Raw genomic sequence first — 25,220 nt, forward strand, 5'->3', positions numbered from 1 at the left:
TGGCCTGGGTGGCTCAGTGGTTTGGCGCCTGCCTTCATCCCAGGGCGTGACCCTGGAGACCCCTGATTGAGTCCCACGTCCAGCTCCCTGCATGAAGCCTGCTTCTCCCTCTGCCTCTCTCTCTGTCTCCTCTCTGTGTATTCTCATGAATAAATAATAAAATTAAAAAAAAATCAAAAATAAAACATCTGTGGTGGCATGTTGTGCTGATTGGCTATAACAGTATGTCTGTGAAAACTCTCTGTTATCAGTGTAATTCTCCATTTCCTTTATTATGGGCTGTGGGGAGTAGGATGTATTTTATTGCACCAGTAATTTCATCTCTGCGAAATTTCTGTGATCAGTGTGAAGTAAACTATATCGCCCACTTATTTTTTAAAGAGTTTATTTATTTATTTGCAAGAGACACCGAAAGAGAAACAGAGACATAGGCAGAGAGAGAAGCAGGCTCCGTGCAAGGCGCCCGATGTGGGATTCAATCCCGGGAACCCAGGATCATGCTCTGGGCCCAAGGCAGATGCTCAACCGCTGAGCTACCCAGGCATCCCTATATCCCCCATTTAATGAATTAGAAATCTCTCTCTCTCAGAGAGATTGCCAGGTTTAGTGAGGAGGAATAACCAGGGATTAAAGTGTGTTGATGTCTTAATGCCACTCTGACATGTAACCAGACTTAGAAATTTTTAAAAAAATTTTATTTATTTATGATAGTCACACAGAGAGAGAGAGAGAGAGAGGCAGAGACACAGGCAGAGGGAGAAGCAGGCTCCATGCACCGGGAGCCCGACGTGGGATTCGATCCTGGGTCTCCAGGATTGCGCCCTGGGCCAAAGGCAAGCGCCAAACCGCTGGGCCACCCAGGGATCCCTAGAAATGTTTTGATAGCCTGGGAACCTCTGCATCTGCCCCAGATCTGTTAAGATTTCTGAATTTGTCACCCCATTCAGTCATTGAGCATTGAAAACTTCATCTGTTCCAAGCCAGAAGACCTGTGGAGCAGGTATTTTCCTGTCACTGTGCCAGGAAGGAAAACTTAATCCCAAATTTAATTCCTAATTGTGCCTCCATAGAAAGAAAATGGTCTTTATTTTTCTATGGGTAACTGCTGTTCTGAAGGGCACCCAGATCCATAACCACAGCTGATCCAGGATTCAAATATTTTCTTGTTTGAAAACACTGACCAAAATTTTGTTGTTTTCCCTTTTACTCAGATTCATGATTTCTGAAAAGGGAAATTTAATTCCTACCTATATTCCTCTATAGGTAAGGTATTTTTTTCTTTCAGGACTTTTTTCTTTATCTTTGATTTTCTGTAAACTGAAAATAATACGCTGACATTTAGATTTTTTGGGCATTGATCTTGCTTAGTGTTCTCTGAGCTTTCTTTCCTTCCTCTCTCCCCTCCCTTCCTCTCCTCTTCCTCTTTCTACTGTTACCAGTACAGGATATTTGATGGTGTTGCACTTACTTACAAATTACATTGTTTTTACAGAATTCTATTTAACTGATAAAATTATTTGTTTATTTAAGGTAGGCTTCACACCCAGTGTAGAGCCCAGTGTAGGGTTTGAACTCAAGACTGAGATCAAGACTTGCTGAGATCAAGAGTCAGACACTTAATTGACTGAGCCACCCAGGCTCTCCAGTCAAATTATTTAAATATTGAAGCATTTTATGCAAGATAGTTGTTTCCCTGTGCATTTCTTTAGACCTTGTCTTAAGTTACTTTCTTGAAATATTTATTCCATATTTATTTAATTCTGTAGATCTGTCATTTTTTTTTAAAGATTTTGTTTATTTGAGAGAGCACGAGAGAGAGAGAGAGCACAAGCAGGAGGAAGGGCAGAGGGAGAGGGAGCATCGGACTTTCCACGGAGCAGGGAGCCCAACATGGGGCTCAGTCCCAGGACCGTGAGATCATGACCTGAGCTGAAGACAGATGCTTAACCTACTGCGCTACTCAGACACCATGTGGTTCTGTACATTTATACGCATTTTCTCAAAGCACTTTTTTCCCCATATTTTCAAATACAATACTATATCTACACAGAAACATCTATAAATTACTCATTTTACCTTAGCATTTGTATATTTTCTAAATCCATAAATATTAACTCTTTTTTTCCATTTACTAATTGCCTATTTATTCAGCAAGTAGTCAATTGTATAATCTCCACAGATTAAAAGGTAAATTTGTGATTGCCAAGAAATTCCGTATGGTTATACTTTTGCCTTGTCTTTGCTAGAGATATGTTAATCTTAAAAATGGTGGATTTCAACATTGTGGTCATATTTCTGGAAATTTTTCATATGCTGCTAGTTATAACTGCTCTAATAACTCTATACCGCTCTAATAATAATAAAGGATGCTCTTTATTTTTATTTATTGTAAATAAAATTTAATTAATATATACTGTATTATTAGTTTCAGAAGTAGAATTTAGTGATTCATCAGTTGCATATAATATACAGTGCTCATTCTATCAAATGTCCTCCTTAATGCCCATCACCCAGTTACTCCATCCCCTCACCAACCTCCCCTCCCACAAGAGGATGCCCTTTTTTTTTTAAAGGTTATTTATTTATTTATTTATTTATTCATGAGAGACACAGCTGCTCTGTTTATTTTGATGTTAAAGCAAAATTAAAAGATCTTAGTTTTTCCCACAGAACTTTTATATGTCAAAAGCCATATCGTCTAAATGTGATTCTTAAACAAATAGTGAATAATGTTTTAAATTTAGAAATTGGGTTTCTATTGTGGAAACATAGGAATGACTAATATTCTTTTTTAAAAAATAAGAGCATTTTGTAACATTTCTTGCAAGTCAGGTCTCCTGGCAACAAATTCCCTCGATTTTTGTCTGAGAAAGTCTTTATTTCTCTTTTACTTATTTTATTTTATTTTATTTTATTTTATTTTATTTTATTTTATTTTATTTTATTTATTTGAGAGAGTGAGTAAGCAAGAGAAAGAGAAAGAGAGAGCTAGCATGAGCTGGGAGAGAGGGAGAAGCAGGGAGCCCCATGTGGTGCTGGATCCCAGAATTCCAGGATCATGACCTGAGCTAAAGGCAAACATTTAACCGAGTCACTCAGGCACCTCTCTTTTACTTTTTAAAAAAAATGGTTTATTTATTTTAGGGAGAGGGAGAGAGATAGTTTAGGGAGAGAGAGGGAATCTCAAGCAGACTCCCTGCTGAGCATGGAGCTCAAGATGCTGGGCTCTTATCTGGGGACCCTGAGATCATGATCTGAGTTGAAATCAAGAGATGAACACTGACTGAGCCACCCAGGTCACTTTAATGATGGAAAGATTTATTTGCATTTTCTAAGCATACTAAGTGAAGGTCCTTTCAAATGGAAAGAAAAGCAATAGGAATATCCAGATTGTAGAGGCTTCTAAAGACTTCACAAAACTGAAAGGAGTTTAAAAATGTGTGTGTGTGTGTGAGAGAGAGAGAGAGAGACAGAGAGAGAGAGAGAGAGATAAAGCAGAGAAAGTGGTGATCATTTCCCTCTTAGGTTTTTTTTTTTATTTTAATAAATGTCTATTTCAACTTTTTTTACAGTAGAATAAATGTCTTGATGACTGTAGATATGTAAGGCTGTTTGGTAGCATCCAGAACCACAACAATGATGGTCTTCCTGACAGGTGTGTAGTCTTCAGTAATTATAAGGGATTACTTGTCAAACTGCTGTTAAACCAGCAGGACTGCATTTATGCATCCATCATTTTCAGGATTGTTGGTAACCTGGGCATGTTTTCCCCAAATAACTTTGCCTCCTTGTGTCACAAGGCCCAACTCACTCACGTTCACTTCAATGACAGTACCTTTGGTAATAACACCCAAAGTTGTATATAGTGGGGATGAGGGATTCTTTTTTACATCGAGTATTGGCAGGCAAAAGGTGGCTTTCAATTCAGGATGTGTTACATGGGCCTTTTTGAAACGTAAGCCCATTGGCCTAATGAATCTTTCGTATTTAGGTGGTTTTCTAGTAAAGCCATCTCCAACAAAGCAGACTTTAGTGACCATCCTCTTCCATGCTTTCTTTTTTCTCTTTCCTGTTCGAATGACTTTTAATACTTCTGTTTCTCCCTGAGCACGAACTTTGGGTAAAGGAACTTCCCACTTTCCTGCTTTCTCTTTTCACTTTTGTTTAATCATATTGGAAAGTACTTTATTTCGGGACTGCCCCTCCCTCTCCAGTAGATATGCAGGTACTGCTCCCTGTGGAGTCTTTTCATCATTCTTTTGTTTGGTGTTTCTCTTTTCATGCATCTTGATAGTCTTTTTCATTTGTATTTTCTCAGCATGGCGCTGTTTATGGTAGAGCTTAGCTTTCAGACCAATCATCTTTTTTGCTTTTTTTTAACGTTCATGAGCCTCTCGACCTTCTTTCTTTCTCTTTTTCTCATGGTAATCCAAACGATAGCCATAGCGCTTCCGGTGTAACTCAATATATTCATTTTGTGGCATGGTGACGGCCGCCGGGCCGCCGCGAGCAGCCGCCCGGCGCCAAGAGGCTCTCTAGCTTCGGGCTCCCGGCCCGCGAGCCCCTCTTAGGTTTTGATAGATATGCCAAAGATGAGAAACTTTACAGAGGAGACATGATGGGTCACTGAGTGTTTATTTACATAGGTGAAATGATTGGGTTTCTTTATAAAATTCAATTGAAATAAATTTATTTTATTGACTATTGCATTTTCCACCAATAAACTTCGATTTAAAATACTAAAGGTGGGGCACCCGGGTGGCTCAGCGGTTTAGCGCCGCCTTCGGCCGGGGGCCTGATCCTGGAGACCCTGGATGAGTCCCGCGTCGGGCTCCCTGCATGGAGCCTGCTTCTCCCTCTGCCTGTGTTTCTGCCTCTCTCTCTCTCTCTCTCTCTCTCTCTCTCTCTCATGAATAAATAAATAAATTAATTAATTAATTTAAAAAAATACTAAAGGTGGGGGCAGCCCAAGTGGCTCGGTGGTTTAGCCCCGCCTTCAGCCCAGGGTGTGATCCTGGAGACTGGGGATCGAGTTTCACTCGGGCACCCTGCATGGAGCCTGCTTCTCCCTTTGCCTGTGTCTCTGCCTCTCCCTCTCTCTCTCTCTCTTTCTCTCTCTCTGTGTCTCTCATGAATAAATAAATAAAATCTTTAAAAACAAAACAAAATCCCACTTTATCTAAATGTAAACAAAGCCCCACTTGAAGGATTGGTTTATGAAACTCTCAGAATCACTTTTCTTTTCCTCAAATGTAGGTTCTGGTTTTGGTAGAGCAACAGGGTCTGAGTGACACCCTGCACAGTAGAGAGCAGATGATGGGGTTAAGAGAGGAAGTAGGGGCCGAGAAGGACGTTCCTGCAATAGTCCAGGTAAACTGGTTATTGAGCAAGATGGTGGCTGTAGAAGTGAGGGAAGCGATTGGATTCTGGGTCCATTTTTAAAGAAGGGCCTAGTAGGGATACCTGGGTGGCTGGCTCAGTGGTTAAGCATCTGCCTCCAGCTCAGGGCGTGGTCCTGGGATCGAGCCCCTCATCGGGCTCCCTGCATGAAGCCTGCTTCTCCCTCTGCCTATGTTTCTCTGTCTCTGTGTTACTTATGAATGGATAAATAAAATCTTTAAAAAAGGGGGAGGGGGCCAAGTAGACTTGGATGTTGTAGGTGAGAGAGAGAAAGGAGGAGTCAGAAAGTACCCCAGGTGTTTTGGTTCCAGCATCTGAAGCAATGGAAGCTCTGTCAACCTGGATGGTGAAGTTGGTGAATGGTTAGTTTTCTTTGGGACTTTCAGGAGTTTTGTTTGGCCTGGTAAGAATCTGTGTTTCAGAGAATGGTGATTGAAGTCATCAAATAGCTGGGCACACAGGACTGGAAATCTGGGGAGCAGTTCAGGAGAGAGGTGTTCAAAAGTGGTGGCTCTGGGGACACCTGGGTGTCTCAGCAGTTGAGCATCTGCCTTTGGCTAAGGGTATGATCCCGGAGTCCCGGGATCCAGTCCCACATTGGACTCCTTGTGGGGAGCCTGCTTCTCCCTTTGCCTGTGTCTCTGCCTCTCATTCTCTCTGTCTCTCATGAATAAATAAATAAAATCTTAAAAAAAATGGCTCTGGTGTGGACCAGGGTGGATCTTTTTTATCACATGAAGGAGGGGAAATTCATGTTATGCTGTTGATGCTCTTAATAGGTTAGGAAAATGGTAAAGAGGACTGAGTCTGTTGCTCAGGCACATGACTGAGGGTGGTGGGCACACAAAGATAAAAGGCTTGTTTGGCAGGTGGCCAAGGCTTCCATGGAATGAGTGGACATGAGATGGCTATGGAGGCATGGGAGTCATTAAGACAAGAGGACGCTGAGGCCAGGCTCCTGCTTATTCACAGCTGTACAAAATTAGAATTTTGTGGTGAGATTTGGTGGGGCCTGGGGTGTTTCAGTCTTGCTGGTAGATAGGGTCTGGAGCCAAGGTTGTCCTCTGTGAGATCACTCTACTTGGCAGGAAGGTCAGCGGTGCTGGGAGTTTATTTTATTTTTTAAATTTTTATTTATTTATGATAGTCACACAAAGAGAGAGAGAGAGAGGCAGAGACACAGGCAGAAGGAGAAGCAGGCTCCATGCACCGGGATGCCCGACGTGGAATTCGATCCCGGGTCTCCAGGATCGCGCCCTGGGCCAAAGGCAGGCGCTAAACTGCTGCGCCACCCAGGGATCCCAGTGCTGGGATTTTAATGAAAACTTCTTAGAGAACGTGGATAATGGCTGCTGAGGGGAGGGCAAGTGCAGCACAGAAATAAAGAGGGAATGGGTATCTTAAAACTCACATGTAGGTCTGGGTAGTTAATATTGCAGAAAGGTTCAGAGGAAGGCTATGAGGCCTTCAAAACAGCATTCAGGGCTTTCCCGGGCCATGGGATCCATCAGAGGTCTGGGATTGTGCTGGATCATGTTTGAATTGGTCAAGCACTGCGGATGCCTTGTGCCGAGTACTTGAGTGAGTCCAGCTCTCCCTGATGAGTGGGGCAGGGGGAGATGATGGTGACTGTTAAAATGGGACTGTGGTGCCCAGAGATGTGAGATGTATGGTCCATAGAATGATGTGCCTATAGAAAGGAAGTGTTATCTGATGCTCCAGGGCCTTGCTGTTGGGGACTGAAGGTAGAGTTGTGAAGCCAGGTTTGGTTGTATCTGGGAGTCATGATCTTGGGGGCCCCAAGGTTATGACTGGCAGTAGGGTTTAGGCCCTGAAGGCCAGGTCCAGTGCTTAGGTAGCATCTGCCAACCTGCCTGTTGTTGTGAGGTCTGAGCTGAATATCAGTGTAACCATTTTTTTTTTTTTAAGATTTTATTTACTTATTCATGAGAGACACACAGAGAGGCAGAGACAGGAGAAGCAGACTCAATCCAAGGAGCCTGATATGGGACTCAATCCTGGGACTCTGGGATCACACCCTGAGCTGAAAGCAGACGTGCCCAACCGCTGAGCCACCCAGGTGTCCCTCAGTGTAACCATTAGGAGAGCACTGGCATCAATGGGACCAAGGACTGGTATTTCCTCTGAGATGTGGATCTCTGGAAGAAGATGATTTTTTTTTTTAAGATTTTTATTTATTTATTCATAAGAGACACCAAAAGAGAGGCAGAGACATAGGCTAAGGGAGAAGCAGGCTTCATGCAGGGAGCCCTATGCGGGACTCAATCCCGGGATTCCAGGATCACATCCTGGGCTGAAGGCAGATGCGCCCAATCACTGAGGTGTCCCAAGAAGATGAGTTTGTATTGTATTGTGGGACGTCAGAGAGGCTACTCCTGATTTCATCTGTCCCTATCATGACAGGTGCTATGAAATTTGAGGCCATGCTTGTATATTTGTGGGAGGAACGGGTTTCCTGGATGAGGTTCAGAGATGCCTGTACCACAATATGAATCTGAAGAACTTTGCACTTATATCCTGAAAGGGCAAGGTACTCATACCATCCCCAGTGCCTTGATCTAGGCTTCATATCGCCCCCCTCCCCAGCCTTACTTTCCCCAAAGGGTGCTCTGTCCTTCTCACATTGGCACCACAGACATTGTTTCTTTTTTTTTTAATATGTTTTTTTTAAAGATTTTATTTATTTATTCATGAGCAACACAGAGAGAGAGACAGAGAGAGAGGCTGAGACACAAGCAGGCTCCATGCAGGGAGCCCGATGTGGGACTCGATTCCGGGTCTCCAGGATCACTCCCTGGGCCATACGCGGCGCTAAACCGCTGAGCCACCCGGCTGCCTGACCTCTGCATAGCCTTAAATGTCACCAGCAGGTGGAAGAAGTTGTACATTTGCCTTGCTTCCCTGTGCCACACCCTGTCCTTGTGTTCTCCTGGTGAGGCCACTACCATTCTGTGACCTTATGGGTCCAGTAATACACAGCAGTCTTCTGCAACCAGAAACCCACTCCCATTTCTTGAAAAGCATCCCCTGGTTACATTTCAGTTGAGTAATTCAATTGATTCTAATTCAACAAATCAGTGTAGATGCATTCCTCCAGTAACATCAACACATACTATGTCAGTTTTAATCCGATCCGTAGTGAAATGAAATAGGCCAGGCAAAAGTTGGTCTAAACAGGCTTTTAATGGGACACGCTCTTGGGCAAGGTTCTGCGGTCCACCAGGAAGGGAGAGAGCAGAGGAAGTCTTGGGCAGGGGACTGCAAGCGGGCTTTTTTAGGGAGGGGTAAGGGGTTGTGAGCCTGTATGGGATGATAGGTATTAGGCATATTACTGGTGAAATCGGCCTGGGCAATAACTGCCCATGCCCTTATATGGGGTCTGGGTAAATTATGGTTCAGGTTTCCTGCATAGGTCCTGTCTCCCCCGATGACGTGCATGGAGCCTGCTTCTCCCTCTGCCTATCTCTGCCTCTCTCTTTTTCTCTCTGTGTCTATTCTCATGAATAAATAAATAAAATCTTAAAAAAAAAAAGCCTCTGTGGGTAGTCATCTGCCTGTTTGAATCTCATACATCTAAACCTCCATAAAGGGAAAATTCCCCATAAATTTCATTTATGTAGGAAGCATGTATGGCTATGTTGCACTTTCTAACTTGCCCAGGGCTTTTTGCATATTAATGTCACTTCCAGTGTCTGCAGCCAGACCTACTTCATCTCTGCCACCTGGCAGGTCCCCACAGTGTCAGTCACCACCACAGTGCACTCAGGGAAACTGACATCTGTCTTGTATTGGAGCAAAGTAGGAATAACATGATCCCTTAGAAGGTCCATGTTCCCTTCCCTCTGACTAGTTGGCAAGGACCTCACCCAGTTTTGGCCAAGAAACCAAATGAATTTTACTGGCAGCTCACTCAAAACTATCTTTTTCAGGCATGTTTGTCTCACATGATATACCTGTAGTGCATTTTTCCAGTTCCCAAGTCTCCAACCTGAGAATAGCCTACCACACTTTGGTTTGTACAGAAAGAAAGTCCTTATCATTTATTTTTTTAAAAGATTTTATTTATTCATTAGAGAGAAAGGGAGAGAGGAGCAGAGACACAGGTAGAGGGAGAAGCAGGCTCTATGTAGGGAGCCCGAGGCGGGACTCCATCCCGGGACTCCAGGATCATGGGCCCTGGGCCAAAGGCAGGCGCTAAACCGCTGAGCCACCCAGGGATCCCTGAAAGCCCTTATCATTTAAATCCTCTCTAAATTTGGGGGGTTCTAGTCACTATGCAGTGCTTTATAATAGGTTTGGGCCCTGCACGCATTATAATTTTTTGTCAGTATGGCAGAAAATGGCACCTCCGGACGCCTGGGCAGCTCAGTGGTTGAGCATCTGCCTTCAGATCAGGGCTTGATCCCAGGGTCCTGGGATCAAGTCCCGCATTGGGCTCCCCGCAGGAAGCCTGCTTCTCCCTCTATGTCTCTGCTTCTCCCTGTGTCTCTCATGAATAAATAAAAAATCAATAGAGAAAGAAAGAAAGAAAGAAAGAAAGAAAGAAAGAAAGAAAGAAAGAAGAAAGAAAGAAAGGAGAAAGAAAGAAAGAAAAGAGAAAGAAAAGAGAAAGAAAGAAAGAAAAGAAAAGAAAAGAAAGAAAAGAAAGAAAAAAGAAAAGAAAAAAAAGAAAGAAAGAGAAAGAAAGAAAGAAAAGAAAGAAAGAAAGAAAGAAAGAAAGAAAGAAAGAAAGAAAGAAAGAAAGAAAGAAAGAAAGAAAGAAAGAAAGAAAAGAAAACGCACTATTTTGGGCAAATTTGCATTGCTGCACAGGGCCTCCTGGTAGAGATTTGTCATTGTCATTCATGGCCTGGACGCCTAGGTGATGAGTCTCCAGATATCTGCATATGGCCCCTTTAAAGAACGGCAGCCAATCCTTAACCTTTGAGCAATGGCCTTCCATTTCCCAAAGCCCCTCTCAGTAAATGTTGGCCTTTTCTCCTGGGGCCAGATGGGGAACCCTCTTACTTAGACCTTGGGAATATATGGGAACTACATTTCCCAGAACGCCCTGCGTTGAAGGCAGCGTCGCTGAGCCAATGAAGGCTTAGAAAAGAGGTTTCCCATTCCCGAAAGGGTGAGGGTGGGGCTTCCGGCGTCCGGCTGGCTTCTTGCTGATTTCTTCACCGCGTGGGAGGTTGCGGAGGGCGAGGTCGGAGGCTAAAGGAGGCTTTGTCCCCACTGTAAGGAGGTGGGTCTAGTGTCGGGCACATTCACTGCCTGCTACGCCGGCCTGGAAACCTTGGTGCCCGGGACTGACCGGGTCGCTCAGCTGTCATCACTTCACTCCGCCCCCCGAGTCCGATGGGGGCAGTCGCGCCCAGGGCCCAGGCGCAGGTAAACGCTGGTCCCCCGGACCCTCCCACCCTGCCCCCAACCCAGATCCTCAAGGCCCGAGCGCGGGGCGCCTGCTCGCGTCCCTGCGGCTCCGGCCCGGGTGTCCGGGACAGGGAGGCGCCGGTGTGCGGGGACCCCGCGTGTGAGCGCGGGCGCCCTGGCGTGAGGGAGCCGGCTGCGGAGGAGCGTGAGGCGAGGTCACGCCGCGACTGGCGGCCCGAGATGTGCGGTACCTTCCGGTGAGGACTCTGAACGCCAGGAGTTTTGGCCAAAGGAGGGACAGGATCTCTGTGAGGGGTGAGGAGTGATGAGGACATTGAGGCCCTGGGAAGGTTAGTCTTTGTTCAAAGTCACACTACTGATAAAAGGCAAAATTAAGTACTTAGGCACAGAGAGTAGAAACCAGCCTGCGATAAGCTGGCTGATCAGAGTCAGGCAGAGATACAGTGAGTCTGTGGAATCCCACCATGGACACATTTCTTAAAGGCCTGCCTCAACAAACGTTCTCGTGGCTGGAGAAGTGCTTGGAACTTATAGAAGGAAGTGGATAATGCCCCAGTCCCTCACTGGCCCCAACCTCTCGCCCTCATGTTCTCTGGATTGTGGTGTCCTGGGGTTTTTAGTCCCATTCCTCCCTCCTTGAGTCTGGTGGGCATGGAGAATCCCTAAGCCCAGGGTCCTAAGTCTGTCAGCTGTTATATGCGGGCATTCCCTTTTCTAGTAACCATCGTATGTTCAAAAGCCACAGATCTCCTTTCTTTCAGGTAGGAATAAATAGCAAATGGATAGGAGTCCTGTCAAGAGCGACTGCCTGAGATGTTAGGTGTGTAATCTAGAAGTAATAAGAGTTTTCAGTCACAGGAAGGAGGTGATGTTACCAGAGTCTTAAAAGGCTTCATCTGGCTTTACAGTGGAAAACAGACTATGGGCTTGAGAGAGTAAGAACAATCATTGTGCAGGCTACTGCTATAGTCCAGGTGAGAGTTAATGGACCAGGGTTGTTGCTTAGGAAATGGTTGTATTCTGGCTGTTTTTAAAAGGGGCAGCCATCGGCTCAGGACATGATCCTGGGGTCCTGGGATCGAGTCCTGCATTGGGCTCCCTGCATGGAGCCTGCTTCTCCTCCCTCGGCCTATGTCTCGCCTCTAACTCTCTGTCTCTCATGAATAAGTAAATAATATCTTTTAAAAAATAAAAAAAGGGGCAGCTAGACTTTCTGATATGGACAGTGAGGGAAGGACAGAGATAATCAGGGATGATCTCAGAGCTTTTGGTCTTAAGTAGCTGTAGGAATGGAAGTTGCATCATTGTGTGTGTACTGGACTCCGGTCCTTGGACACAGTGACAGTAGAAACGAGGCTGGACCTACAATTTAAAAACAGACAAGGCTTTATTGGGGCAACAGCTGCAACAGAATGGAGACTTAGTCACAACAAAGGTGTCAGATTGGCTCTCCAAAAATAGGGAAAGTTTTAAGGACCTAGGGCAGAGGAAGAGTGACATCCAAGCATGTAGAGGTAATGAATTACAAGGAGTTAGGTGCTCAAGCATAGTTGTCAGAACATGCCTCTTCATACGTTGTTTCATTTGCAATTGTCTCCACCTCTGAGCATGATTTATATATAGCATTGTAATGAAGTAAAGTTAACTGCTGATCACTCTCTAGCCCATCTGCACAGGCATGAGTCCGGAGTTAAGCTCAAATTGGTCTGGGTGGTCTGAGCCACCAGAGAGGCCAGAACTCTTTAGTCCAGGCAGTTGTTATTACTTGAGAGGTAGTTTGGTTTCCATCCTGGGATGTTATGCCCCTTGGGTCTTTTGCCTGAGATAGGACATCAGCTAAGAGAAGACTAAGGAAAAATGTGGGACAAAGTTTGATGGTTAGAAGCAGGTGAGAAGTAAAGTTAGGTCTTGGGATCTAGCTGGTGGAAAATTCAAATGGGCAAGTCAGTATTCACTGAGGATATCAGGAGCTTTGTTTTGACCATTTTAAGCGTCTGAGGTGTTTCAAAAATCACTGATCAGAGGCATCAGATGAACAACTAATATACAGGGTGGGAAGTCTGGGGAGGGATTCAGGTTAGACACACCCAAAATGTGGTAACTACAGTGTGGACCAATATGAGTAAGCATTGAGGCAAATTTGAGGTTGTTGTGGCAAAGCTCTTCAAGAGCCAGGTGTAGAGAGTGGGGGCCCAGGCCTGGATCTCTTGCTTTGTTACCTGGGTTACCTTGGAGCCCTGGGTATGGGGCTTCACAAATGTAGGTAAGTGGACATGAAGTTTTGGTGTATCAGACAGGAAAGTCTGGTAGGTGGCCAAAGCTTCCAGGGGGAGAGTAGCTTTGCGATGGATGCAGAGACAAGGGGTAATGGACAAAAGATGACATTTAGGACAGAGCTGGTACTTCTTAGCCACTCTTTAGACTTAGCATGATATTGTGGGGACTTTGGTGGGACATGAAGTGTTTCAGCCTGGTCAGAGAAAAAATAGAATCACCTCTGAGAATCACTAGGCCTCCAATGGGCAATTAATGGGAGTGGTCTTGGAATGATGGTTGGGGGCAGAGATAATTTTTATTTGCTGAGGTGACAGCAAATGCATTAAGAAAATAGAATTGAACTATGCATATCTGAGATCCATACATAGTTCTGTGTATCTAAATCTAAGGCAAGGATCAAAGCCACAGAGTGAGGCCTTCATAAAATGATTTGGGACCCATGGGATCCTCTTTGAATTTGCCAAGTATACTGTGGATGCTATCTAGCAAATTGTGGCATAAGACCTAAACCCTATATGATGTGCTTCCTTGATGTTTGGTGATACCAAATGCTCTCAGATGGCCTGAGTGCCATCTCCCTGCACTGCTTCATGGGTAACATTTCCTAGCCTCATGACCTTTTTCAAAAAGGGAACATGGTGCTGTTCCTGGTCATCTCTTTGTAGCAGGTTCCAGTCCCCCACCAGCAAACAGACTTATTCAAAAAAACCAGTCACATCTTCCTGAGGGATTCAGAGCACTCCCAACCTTTTCATTCTTCAAGGAGAGCATCTCACATCCCCAGTTTGTTCACTCTTTTTCAGAATCCAGCTCCCTTGTGGGCCTTTATGGTGAGCAATATCCTATTCTTGGAGGTGTGAATTTATGTGATAAATAAACTACTGTCAGGCTTATCTTTCTAGTCTTAGGTGTCATGTGTTTGGCCATCACTATAATCTAAGAGTTGGGTCAGGAGGAAGCAGTAACATCTGGGTAGGTCAGGCAGATGCATATGGAAGAGGGTAAGGTGGCGGCAGCCGTGGTCAGTCAGCTGTAGGATATGGACATTGAGGGATATGCAGTCTAAAGAATGATGTATACTTGGAGAGGGAGCATTGTCAGATGGTCCCAGGGCCCTGCACTGATAGATACATGACAGTGACTGTATCAGGAGAATTGCTTGTCAGGAGGTCATGGATCCCTATATGCCAGGCCCACAGCTTAGATATGTATCTGTCCACCTGTTTCTTGCTGGTGGTTGAACCCAGTGTTCAATGGGACCATGGGACCATGAGAAAACAAAAACAGTGTTGATACCACAGCATGATTTCTAAGCTGAGAGGCTTGGGAGATGGATGGTCATTGGGTAGATGTGTGGGGGAAGGAATTATGGCTCCTCGGAAGTAGACTGTGATTTTTATCTGTCATCATCATAGCAGGACAGTGTGACCTTTCAAGATGTGGCTTATAGTTGTCTACACTATAAGCAAGATGAAACAGATTTACTATCACTGTTATTGAATTTTGAATCAAATTATCCTAGAAGACTAACTGACATGAAATGTGAGTCGATAAATATATAAAGTTGATTAAATAAATAGTAGGATGTTCTAGAGGGAACTTGAGCCTAGAGACTACTTGGAACATTTGTTTTTCTTACCCAGCAGGTAAAGCAGAACTGAGAGACCCATGTGTCACTGTCAAAGAGCATGAAGGGATGAATGTCGGGGAGCCTGAAGAGAACAGTGTAGAGGTGTTTGTCAGACCATGTTATAGGTTCATAACCAGGGTTATTCAAAAAGATAAGTGGAAGAAAGTAAAAGACCAACATATTCATCAGGATGAGATTGGCTTTTTTTTTTTTAAGATTTTATTGATTTATTCATGAGAGACAGAGAGAGAGAGGCGCAGAGACACAGGCAGAGGGAGAAGCAGGCAGAGGGAGAAGCAGGCTTCATGCAGGGAGCCCAATGTGGGACTCGATCCCCGGTCTCCAGGATCAGGCTCTGGGCTTAAAGGTGGCGCTAAACCGCTAAGCCACCTGGGCTGCCCGAGATTGGCTTTTGTTCCATTAATATGGTAATGGAGCTTGAGGCTTTGGTTTCACAGAAAGGTCTGGGGAAATAGCCATGGCTATGAATGTGTTGGGTTTGTGCTTGTGCATGAGCAGAACAAGGAGTTGGCGCCATTTGGTAGTTGAGGCCAGAAAATATAATGTCAATGGAGGACAACATACATAAATGCAGTGAGATACTATTTCTGGAATATCCGATGAACAGTACTGTATGTTTTTCATTAGTTTTTTGTTTGTTATTTTGGAGCCATTTGCTTTCATAGCAGTAAATTTATTTAATGGAGATGCAGGGTGCAGGAGAGGAAACAGCAGAAGCCAATGACACTTTGGGAACATCATTCTAAGCTCCATCCACTGCAAAGTATTGTGGCAATGCCTAAGGTTCTGAAAGCCACACAGAAAGCAGGTAATGCTGAGAAAAATCTGCCCTTTCTCTGAAAATAAAGATAAGTTAATATTCAACATCATTCCAGAAAATATTTCTGTTCAAAAGCTGCCATTGGCCGAGAAATCTAGTTAGAGGGAAATACGCAGATTTTAAAGTGAAATTGGCTTGGGGCATCTGGCTGGCTCAGTTGGTGGAACATAGGACTCTTGATCTCAGGGTCATGAATTTAACCCCATGTTGGGTGTAGAGCTTACTTAAAAAATATATTAATTAGAGACACCTGGGTGGCTCAGTGTTTGAGCGTTTGCCTTTGGCTAAGGGCGTGATGCCAGATTCCAGAGATCGAGTCCCGAGATCGAGTTCCGCATCAGGCTCCCTGCATGGAGCCTGCTTCTCCTCCCTCTGCCTGTGTCTCTGCCTCTCTCATGAATAAATAAATAAAGCCTTTAAAATATGTATATTATATATTAAATTAAAAATATTTTTGTAATATACATATTAATAAAATAAAATTGGCTTATTATTTCTTAAAGATTTTATTTAGGGATGCCTGGGTGGCTCAGCGGTTGAACGTCTGCCTTCAGCCCAGGGCCTGATCCCGGAGTCCTGGGATTGAGTCCCACATAGGGCTCCCTGCATGGAGCCTGCTTCTCCCTCTGTCTCTCTCTGTGTCCCTCATGAATAAATAAATAAAATCTTAAAAAAAAAAAAAGATTTTATTTATTTTAATAAATAAAAATATTTTATAATATATAAATATATAATAATAAAATTATATATTTTAATAAATCTTTAAAATACATATTTTATAATATGCATTAATAAAATAACATTGGCTTATTATTTTTAAAAAGATTTTACTTATTTATTCATGAGAGACGCAGAGAGAGGCAGAGACACAGGCAGAGGGAGGAGAAGCAGGCTGCATGTAGGGAGCCCAATGGGAGACTCTATCCCGGGTCTCCAGGATCAGGCCCTGGGCTGAAGGTGGCACTAAACCACTGAGCCACCCGGGCCGCCCTTATTTTGTATTTATGATCAATTTTTTACATTGCTAAGAAGATCATCAAATCCATATTATTATTTTTTTAAATTAGACTTTATTTTTTTAGGACAGTTTTAGGTTCACTGCAAAATTGCATGGAAACTACAGAGGTTTCTCATATATCCCTCCCCCACCTCCACTTAAACACAGACTCCCTTACTCTCAACATCCTACATCAAAATGGTATATTTGTTACAATCTATGAATCTGCACTGATACATCATTTTCACTCAAATTCCACAATTAACATTGGGATTCATTCTTGGTGTTGTGCATTCTGTGGATTTTGACAAATGTATCTACCATTACAGTATCATACATAGTTTCACTGTCCCCAAAATCAGTGCTCTGCCTGAATTCAGCTCTCTCTCCCTGCTGGCCCCTAGGAAACACCCATCCTTTTACTGTCTCCATAGTTCACCCTTTTCCAGAATGTCATATACTTGCAATTATAACAGTATATGCTCTTTTTAGATTGGCTTCTTTGACTTAGTAACATGCATTCAGGTTTCCTCCATGCCTTTTCATGATTTGGTAACTTCACTCCTTTCATATGTTTGTTTGCCATCCATATGTCATCTTTGGTGAGGTATCTGTTCATGGTTATGTTAAAAGAAACAATAACATAGTTTTAATAACCGCATTTAAGTTAATAGCACCTAAGCCATCTAAAATTTAGATGATTTCAGGGATCCCTGGGTGGCGCAGCGGTTTGGCGCCTGCCTTTGGCCCAGGGCGTGATCCCGGAGACCCGGGATCGAATCCCACGTCGGGCTCCCGGTGCATGGAGCCTGCTTCTCCCTCTGCCTGTGTCTCTGCCTCTCTCTCTCTCTCTCTCTCTGTAACTATCATAAATAAATTAAAAAAAAAAAAAGCAAAAAAATAAAATAAAATAAAATAAAATTTAGATGATTTCAGAGAATCAAATTAGGATTCATCATAGCTTCACTTACTTCAAATCTATAATAGTATTTTACTTGTTTAGAATAGTCAATAAATTATTAAATAACATTATTTTTTTTAAAGATTTTATTTATTTATTCATAGAGACAGAGAGAGAGAGAGGCAGAGACACAGGCAGAGGGAGAAGCAGGCATCATGCAGACGGCCTGACGTGGGACTCGATGCAGGGTCTCCAGGATCACGCTCTGGGCTGCAGGCGGCACTAAACCACTGCGCCACCGGGGCTGCCCCTATTAAATAACATTATTAATTGGAATTAGACGCAGGGACCATTAGACATGTAAACTACAGATTAGTTATTCTGTATGCTAACAAATACATTGGGGGCATGCTCAACAATTGATAGAATTTAACTCTTGCATTCTAGAGGATGAGGAATGGAATAGGAGAAAGGAAATACCATCTCTTGTACGTATATGCAAATAAATCTCAAAATTTTCCAAACTACTATTTTATACATATTGAAGAAAATAAGGAAAACTGATAAAATGTGTATGAAATTGACACATACAAATAAAAAATTATAGAGGAATTCTAAGAAATTACAAAATGAATTTAAATAATCAGATATCATTTAAATGGGAGTCGGAACCACAAAATGTGGGTAAATAATGGAGATCACAGTAGATCTTTGACTCTTGGACTAGTTGTGGTTGTGTCTCACCCCCATTTAGAACTGCAGTCATTTGCGAAAAAAATCAAGCTTGTCTCTTGTCTTTTTTTTTTTTTTTAATTTTGTTTATTTATTCATGAGAGAGAGAGAGAGAGAGAGGGCGGCAGAGACACAGGCAGAGGGAGAAGCAGGCCCCATGCAGGGAACCTGACTCCATCCCGGGACTCCAGGATCACACCTGGGGCTGGAGGCGGCGCTAAACCGCTGAGCCACCCAGGGCTGCCCGTCTCTGGTCTTTATCATACAGTTTCTGTGGAAGGACACTTAGGGACTAAACTGACACCTCTTATTTTCAGTGGAAGTGATGGGAGAATCCCTACCTCACAGCTTTGTAGTTTAAATTTTGGAGGTCAGATCAGACCAAGTTGTCAGTGCTCAAAGAATGGGGCAATTGCTTTAGAAATCCTAACAAATGTGGAGCAGGTGCTGATGTTCAGGGACCATCAAAGCACTTTTATATCTACCAGAGAAACACTTAGACCTTAATACCATTATACACCTTTATTATTCCTGCCTTCTAAGTTTGGCAATCTCATTCATTATTTTATCAAATGAAGTATTTATTTATTTTTTTAAGATTTATTTATTTGAGAGACAGAGAGAGAGGAAAAGAGAATCTCAAGCAGACTCTGTGGTAAGCATAGAGCCTGGCATGGGTCTTGATTTCAAGACCCTGAGATAACCTGAGCTGAAATCAAGAGTAGGACACTTAACCGAATGAGCCACGCAGATGTCCCTCAAATGAAGTGTTTATTATTCTAAGTGAGAAGCACATTTGGGTTTTGTTTTTTTTTTTTTTTTTTTTTTAAGATTTTATTTATTCATGAGAGACACAGAGAGGCAGAGACACAGATAGTGAGAAGCATTCTCCCTGCAGGGAGCCTGATGTGGTCTTGATCCCCGGACCTGGGACCATGACCTGAGCCAAAGGCAGACGCTCAACTGCTGAGCCACCCAGGCATCCCGAGAAGCACATTTGCAACCACTTCAGCTGGTCCTAAGGGTTAAGTTTCTTCAAGTTCACACATTCCTTACTGACTTGAGGTCCTTGATCTGTAACAGAACTAATGTATTTGAGATTTGCAGACCACTAACCTTGAGGAGTGAAGAGCCAGAACTTCCCAGGCCACAGAGGCCAGCAAGCCTGTTTGAAGCCTACCAGTTTTTTTTAGTATACTGTTTTCTTTTAGGTCATAGAAATGACTATACTGACCTCCATTTGTTCATCTGTAGAACTTGCCTTCCTTTGCAGAGTGAACAGAATACTCCTACATATCATGAACCAAGAATTGGACTCTTCACACAACTCTCGAGCACTGAGATAACATTTGTAACTGACACCATCAAGTCTGCCTGTAACTAAGAAATGTTGCAGGCCACAGCACTCCCTTTGCTTAATAACTACCTTAAAACCCTCTAAAGAACCCCTGGGCCAGGCAGAAACCTCAGAATTGGCTTTGGGACAAGAGTCCACTTTCTCTGCAGGTTGCCAGCCTCCTAAATAAAACTCAAATTCTTATCCAATCGAAACTTCTTTCATGAGTAATGGTCTTTCAGGTGACTGGCAGGTGAACTTGGGTTTAGTAACTCTTTGTACGGATCCCAGAAATTTGCTATAGACATTAAATTATTTTTTTTTAATTTTTATTTATTTATGATAGTCATACAGAGAGAGAGAGAGGCAGAGACATAGACAGAGGGAGAAGCAGGCTCCATGCACCGGGAGCCTGATGTGGGATTCGATCCCGGGTCTCCAGGATCGCGCCCTGGGCCAAAGGCAGGCGCTAAACCGCTGCGCCACCCACGGATCCCGACATGAAATTATTGATGAAATAAAGTATAGCCTGCTCCCCAGAACCAATAAGAAAGTACATGGGATGTACAGTTTTGTACTGATCATAGAGAGTTTTCAAAGACTATTCATCAGGGTTCTCCAGAATAACAGAACAAATATATAGACAGGGAAAGAGAAAATTGATATTTTTTTCCTTCAATAATATTGGCTTAATAGAGACACAAGAAAGAAAGGGAGAGAGATTTTTAATGAATTGACTTGCAAAAATGTGGAGGCTAGAAAGTCCAAATCTGGGGGGAAACTGGCAATCTGGAGATCCATGGAATAGAGGATATTCAGCTCTAGTCTGAAGACAATCTAGAGATGGAATTCCCTCTATGGAATTCCTGTCTATGCCCTTGTCAACTGAAAATATATTGCATATTGTTGTTTTTTTTTTTTCTATTTTCACCCTTTATTGGAAATACAAGGCAACATTACAGTTTCAGATCATTAAATAAATGTGGTGATACGGTACTGACAACAATCATGACCTGAATCCTGTAAGTAGTTTTCCAGTTCAGAGGGTAGGGAAGAACCACATTACTCAGCTACCAGAGGAGTTTGGGCTTCCACTCTGGCTAGAAGGAGGCATAGAACCTTACATGATCTTCACCACAGCAAACTGGAATCTCCAATTTTTAAAACTAATTGTAGGAAGAAAGAGCAACTCCAGACTGACATATAAATTGATCTGGATGACTACTAAAGTGTCCTCCACTCATAAGCTGGCGAAATCTTCAGAGTGACTGTTGGAGTAAGGAGCCTTTCATGTACTCCCAGTTGTTACATAGTGCATAGAGGCTGGTAAGCGTTAGTCCTGCTAGCCCACCTCGTGCTACCCCTTGTAGACCACCTGTACATTTATACAACATGCCTGTCATGGTTCCAGCTGCTACTGTGTTAAGGTCATCTTCTGCACCTCGTGTTTTCTCAATGATGACACCAAATGCACTATAAAGCAAAGCTAGAAAACCCAGAGTATTAGCCCAAAGTGCCCCTTGCCTAGTCACCATGTTCAAAATCTGTACATTTCTTGGTTTGGACCAGGACATGTTCTGGGTTTCCTTCAATCCTAGCCGTAGACAGTTCATTGTTCCAAATGCAGCCCCTGCCATACAACATCCTCCCATGGTAAAGAAGGCCAGTTCAAATCTGCCCCAGGTTTTATTAGCTCCAGTGGGTAAAATAAACTCATCAGTATCCTGTACCAGGTATCGTGGATCCACATTTAAATAAGGAGACAGAGGGTTCATACCAGTCAGCGGGACTCTGGCCAAATCCGTGTGCCAGAGTCCTGCCCCGCCGGCTCCGAAGAAGCCAGCCAAGCCCCCGGTGGTTTTGTTCCCGCTTCCCTGGCTGCTCTCCATGGTGTCGCAGCAAACTGCCCGTCTGCTTATCACCACTGCCTTAGGCCGGGTTCATCTGCTTGGCCCTTGCTCCCCTAAAACAGCAGGCATGGTGACCTTCCAGGAGCCCTATATTGCATATTGTATTTACGATTTGTTTTTCCTGAAGTTTGTCTTTCCTGATGATAACATCAGCTTAATAGAGTCAGGTTCTTTGTCAGATACTTTTCTTCCTGATACTACTCATATACAAGAATAATGTTTGATACACACATTACATGATTAATATGTACCTATTGAAGCAATGAATAAAAGTATAGCTACTTTGTCCGTGCTCATTTTTAAAAATATATATTTTTAAAAGATTTTATTTTTTTGACAGAGTGCACAAGCAGGGGGAGCAGCAGGCAGAAGGAGAGGGAAAAGCAGAGAGCCCTACGCAGGGCTCAGTCCCAGGACCCTGGGGTCATGACCTGAGTTAAAGGCAGACACTTAACTGACTGAGCCACCCAGGCGCCCCTCCAGGCATTTTAGATATGTTCTAACCTGGCAGTTTCTCTCTCAATAAATGACTTAATCACTTCTAATAGTTCTCAATAATGTGATCATTTTACAAGTGTCTCAGATCATCTCAAGTCCCGAAAACACTGCCATGGCATTGACATGAAATAATCTCTTCCCAGAAAGGAGATGACCTCCTGTTGTCCCAAAGCTTTATTTAAGGGGTAAAATGCTCCCTTTGCACATATTCAGAAATAGAAATTTGGAGGGTTAAAAAAAAAAAAAAAAGAAATTTGGAGGGTTTTGGCTTATAGTGGTATTTGTGCCATGACATTGGTTGAAATCACCAATAAAATGTGTATAGATTTTGAAGACAGAGATGACTAAAAATGGAGCCCTCAGGAATTCCATTACTACCGTTTGGGAGAAAAATGAAGAATCAGCAAAAGTAAGTTAAAAATTAAAATAAAGTTATTAAGAGTGTCAAGATCTGGTGAGAGGAGTTTTTAACCAAAATCTTTTTTTTTAACATTTTTTAAAAATTTTTATTTATTTATGATAGTCACACACAGAGAGAGAGAGAGAGAGAGAGAGAGAGAGGCAGAGACACAGGCAGAGGGAGAAGCAGGCTCCATGCACCGGGAGCCCGATGTGGGATTCAATCCCGGGTCTCCAGGATAGCGCCCTGGGCCAAAGGCAGGCGCTAAACCGCTGCGCCACCCAGGGATCCCTAACCAAAATCTTAAATGTGATTGTTCTGCTTAGAAGTTTGCTCATGACATTTGATCTGTGAAGATGAAGGTGTAAATAGAATTATACAGGAATTGAGATAACAGGGAAAAATACTCTTAAAAAGTTAAGTTGTAAAAAAAAAAAGAGTTGTAAAGGGAGTGAATGAGAAGTGGTAGAAGCAGGAAATGTACTGGATGGAAGAGTGAAGTGTAATTGTTTCCAAGTGTCCAACCTACGGGGGCCTGGGTGGCTCAGTCTTTTGGGCATCTGCCTGTGGTTCAGGTCCTGATCTCAGGGTCCTAGCGTTGAGCTCCAAGTCGGGCTCCCTGCTCAGTGGGGAGCCTGCTTCTCCCTCTCCTTCTGCCCCAGCCACTCACTTATGCTCTCTCTCTTTCTCAATGAATAAATAAAATCTTAAAAAAAAAAAAAAAAAGATGTCCAACAAAGTTATTTTCTTGTTTTTATTTGAGTAATTCTACACCCAACATGGGGCTCAAACTCATGACCCCAAGGTGAAGAGTTGCATGTTCTTCCAACTGAGCTAGCCAGATACCGCCAACATGAAGGTACTTTAAAAGATTCAAAGGAAAAAAAAAAAAAGATTCAAAGGGACTGAATACCAATGATACCTGTTAAGAGATTTGATTAAACAATTTGTTTTTGCCAACTCCTTAGGGCTTCTCTCCAAGGAGTTCCTTAAGACAATGGCATCTTTGGAAGGAAATATTTTCTGAGTGATGTTGGACATATACTTGTCCTTTATTTTCACAGAGGGCCAGAAGAATCTGTCTCAGGTGGCTTCCGGGCCAGTAGGCTTTGCCTCAGTATTATGAAGTGGGTGGAGCTAAGAATGATGTCCCCAAAATGCACTGGATTTTACTCTTTCCTCTGCTGGGTCCTGTAACTGCTACTAAATTCATGTATTGCTATGAATGGACTGGACCAATACAAAGGAAAAATACCAAAAATAAATTCATGGATATTGTCTTTCAGGCATTCCAGAAAGATGTATCATCACAGTATATGCATTTATGTTCTTTTAAGATTTTATTTATTTTTGTGAGAGAGAGCACAAGCAGGGGAGGGGCAGAGAGAGATGGAGAAGCAGACTCTGCTCTGAGCAAGGAGCCCAATGTGGGACTCCAACCCAGGACCCTGGGATCATGACCTGAGCAGAAGACAGACACTTAACTGACTGAGACACCCAGGCACCCACATTCATGTTGTTCTTTGTGAACATTTCATGTTCTTGCTTCATGATCTACCAAGTAGTCCAAAGTACTTCTGTACAGACACAAGCGGAGAACCCAACACATACATAACATCCTTTCCCCTAGACTTTCCCATAAGCAGCATTCTTATCCTGTGAGACAAAAGCCACTTAACCATTCTCATCCTGGTGAATGTTTGTTGTTTTATACTGTTCTATTTTTTTTTAATAACCCTAATAATGAACCTATACCATGGTTTGATGAATACCTACTCTTGTCTCTTCAGGCTCTTTAACATTCATTCCTTCATGCTCTTTGGCAGTGACACCCAGGTCTTTCAGTTATATTTTGCTTGCTGGGCAAGAAAACCAAATGCTTCAAGTGTAGTTCCTAAAGTTCTCTCTAGGACATCTGCCATTTTTTCAGTAAACTTTATATATTTGTGGGCTCAGACTTTATGTCATTTAATATTCTGGGATATTTTGGTGCGTGGGTGGCTCAGTGAATTAAGCATCTGCCTTGGGCTCAGGTCATGATCTCAGGACCCTGGGATTGAGCCCCATATCGAGCTTCCTGATCAGTGGGGATCCTGCTTCTCTCTCTGCCTGCCACTCCCATGCTTGTGTTCTAATAAATCTTTTAAAAAACATTCTGGGATATTTTGATTCAAAGGTGAATAACAAAGATCATGATACTGCTCTATATTGCTTATAGTGTATAAAACAGGAATGCTACTCATTCAAAAATAATTTTCTAAAATTGTATAATGTTATTCACTAGAGTTCAAGTAATTTTATGATACAGCATTGGGAATACTTAGAATATAGAACTTGAGAGTATAATACCACTTCTGATTAGAAATTTATGCTGACACTTAAAAGATTCATTCTAATTAACAAAGCATAGTTGGCAGGAAGGGGGGATATCATTTAGAGAGGCAAAAAAAGACCTGGGAATACTCTGAGTTGGAAGGGCACATATGGATTTCAAAGAGCTGAAGGAAGATCAGTGCATTCATAGTACAATGTATGGTGGGGACAGTGGTGAAAATAACATCATAGAAAGTAGTTGAGGCTTTACCAGGTATCAGAGTACACCTGAACTGTCAGAATGATCAAAACTTTTGGTAAAGGAGATGATGGGTTTGTGAAGGATTAATCAGGTGAGATAAACAGTACTGTTAATGATACAATTTTAAGTATTCAATTAAATTTATTAAACTACATTTTACCACTTTTTAATATCTGTTTTAATTGAAGGTTTGTTTTAAATCTTAAAAGAGCATTTACAGTATTTATGGGAAGTTTTTGGAAATTATATTTTTATCAAAGTCGATTTTAGTAATTATTGTGAACCACTGGCACCTGGATGATACTTTCAAAAAGTTGCTCTTT

At 42.8% G+C, this 25,220-nt stretch overlaps 1 long non-coding RNA gene and 2 pseudogenes across 1 annotated transcript; 1 reads left to right on the forward strand and 2 right to left on the reverse strand.

Moving 5' to 3' along the window:
- Window positions 1–3,686: 3,686 nt before the first annotated feature.
- Window positions 3,687–4,558, reverse strand: LOC144322509 (ribosome biogenesis protein NSA2 homolog pseudogene; annotated as a pseudogene).
- Window positions 4,559–10,295: 5,737 nt separating this feature from the next.
- Window positions 10,296–19,729, forward strand: LOC144322538 (uncharacterized). Its single transcript, XR_013388167.1, has 2 exons — window positions 10,296–10,797; window positions 19,452–19,729. It is a non-coding gene; the product is annotated as an uncharacterized LOC144322538 (long non-coding RNA).
- A 688-nt stretch (window positions 19,730–20,417) lies between these two features.
- LOC144322514 (mitochondrial import inner membrane translocase subunit Tim23 pseudogene) lies at window positions 20,418–21,421 on the reverse strand (annotated as a pseudogene).
- Between the last annotated feature and the right edge of the window lie 3,799 nt (window positions 21,422–25,220).

The sequence above is a fragment of the Canis aureus genome, chromosome 1 (genome assembly GCF_053574225.1).
Source record: "Canis aureus isolate CA01 chromosome 1, VMU_Caureus_v.1.0, whole genome shotgun sequence".
Lineage (NCBI taxonomy): Eukaryota > Metazoa > Chordata > Mammalia > Carnivora > Canidae > Canis > Canis aureus.